The sequence below is a fragment of the Gekko japonicus genome, unplaced genomic scaffold (genome assembly GCF_001447785.1).
Source record: "Gekko japonicus isolate JY-2015 unplaced genomic scaffold, Gekko_japonicus_V1.1 scaffold542, whole genome shotgun sequence".
NCBI lineage: Eukaryota > Metazoa > Chordata > Lepidosauria > Squamata > Gekkonidae > Gekko > Gekko japonicus.
Window position 1 is genome coordinate 831481 of NW_015163104.1, and position 2042 is coordinate 833522.

Sequence of the window (2042 nt, forward strand, 5' to 3'; positions counted from 1 at the left end):
AGGACGTCCTTCTTCACCCAAAGAGTGATTAACACTTGGAATTCACTGCCACAGGAAGTGGTGGGTGCTACAAGCATGGATGGCTTCAAAAGGGAATTAGATAAGCATATGGAGCAGAGGTCCATCAGTGGCTATTAGCCACAAGGTATAGCTAGGGGCTCTGGGGCAAGTGATGCTCTGTCTTCTTGGTGCTTGGGGGGGGGTCAACAGTGGGAGGGCTTCTAATGTCCTGGCCCCACTGCTGGACCTCCTGATGGCACTGGTATTTCTGGCCACTGTGTGATACAGAGTGTTGGACTGGATGGGCCTTTGGCCTGATCCAACATTGGCGTCTCTTATGTTCTTATGTTCTTAACTAAGCAACATTAAACAGCTTAATATGCATGACTTCTACAGGCCAAATATTCAAGCTTGTGTTGGGGGGAAGATTGGCTTGACTTTGGCACATTATTTCAATGCCTTGTTTTAAGAAGAACAACATATCCATAGAGTGCTATAGATTCCAGGGGAGTGGGGGGGGGGCATACACAGCAGATTGTGGACACATTTGGGAATCTGAGACAGGGTGGTGGGCGCAGCCACAAAATGGCTGCCATAGGAGGGGGAGCCAGCCACAAAATGGCTGCCACAGCTTGTTCTGTGGTGGCAACTGCTGCAAAAGCAACAATTAAAAATAACTGCACAGCTAATGAACTCTCCAGGGGCCAATATGAAGCCTTGTATTACCGGGCCGGGGCAGGGCTCTTTTTGTAGCAGGTACTCATTTGCATATTAAGTGTCACACCCCTAATGTAGCCAATCCTCCAACAGCTTACAGTACCTCCTGTAAGAAGAACTCTGTAAGCTCTTGGAGGATTGGCTACATTAGGGGTGGGCCCCATCCACTTTCTAAATTTTTTTGAAGGGCACCAGGAAAGGTATTGGCGGGAGCCATGGCACCCTCGGGCACCACGTTGGGAACCCCAGTGGTAGAGGGCGCAGAAGGCAGCTCTCTGAGACTCTCAGCTTCCATTTAAGAAAACCAAGTTGCTAGTCCTTATGGTTGTAAATATATGCTGAAAAGCATAAAAGGCATAGAGATAGCTGTGCAGGACTTACAAGTGCTTAGGGATGGAGGCTCAGTGCCTTTGCCCCACCTAAGACCAAGAAAGCTAAAATAAATTAGGCATATGTGCAGTGTTCCCTCTAAGCTGAGTTAGTGTGAGCTAGCACACAGTTTTTTAGCCTCCAGCTCACACATTTATGTCTTCGCTCAGGAAGGAGGGCCCCAGAGCAAGCTAATTTATGCAGTAGCCAAATTGCTCACTCACAACTTTAATGCCAGTAGCTCACAGAGCCCCCTCATGGATCACTGCCTTGTCGTGGCGAGGGGGTTTGCGTGGTTCGATGAGGCTGTGGGCTATGCTGTGGAGGGCCACCCAAGATGGACAGGCCGCAGCAGAGAACTCAGATCAAGCGTGATCCCCTGGAGAAGGAAATGGCAACCCACTCCAGTATTTTTGCCAAGAAAACCCCATGGACAGTATCAAAAGGCTGCCACCAAATGAGAAGGGAGCACTCACTGGAGAAGACCCTGATGCTGGGAAAGATTGAAGGTCAAAGAAGACGGGGACGGCAAAGGATGAGATGGTTAGACAGTGTCATCAATGCAACGAACATGAAACTGAGCAAACTTCAGAGGACGGCGGAAGACAGGAAGGCCTGGCGGGATCTTGTCCATGGGGTCGCGAAGAGTCGGACTCAACTGTGTGACTGAACAACAACAGCAAGCTCACAGAGTAGAATTTTTGCTCACAAGACTCCACAGCTTAGAGTGAGCATTGCATTTGTGTGTCAATCTGCGTGATTTATACAAAGCCCAGTACAAAATTATATGCAGCCCTGTGCATGAAGTTGGGTATTCATCCACTAGCTCCAGAAGATGGCAGACTGAGGACACAGAACTTCCACAGAGGTGTACGTAAGAAGTCCCGCTGGGCAAAATGAGAGAAAACAGATACAGGGTTGCTTGGAAAGAGGCAAACACACACAGGTGAAGAAAA

General features: G+C 48.9%; 2 protein-coding genes across 2 annotated transcripts in view; one reads left to right on the top strand and one right to left on the bottom strand.

Annotated features, from left to right (window-relative positions):
• Positions 1-2042, top strand: part of LOC107106595 — a 450486-nt gene that overhangs the window by 301727 nt on the left and 146717 nt on the right.
• The window catches only part of LOC107106579, a 24137-nt gene that overhangs the window by 13324 nt on the left and 8771 nt on the right, over positions 1-2042 (bottom strand). The gene's annotated exons all lie outside the window — the stretch shown is intronic.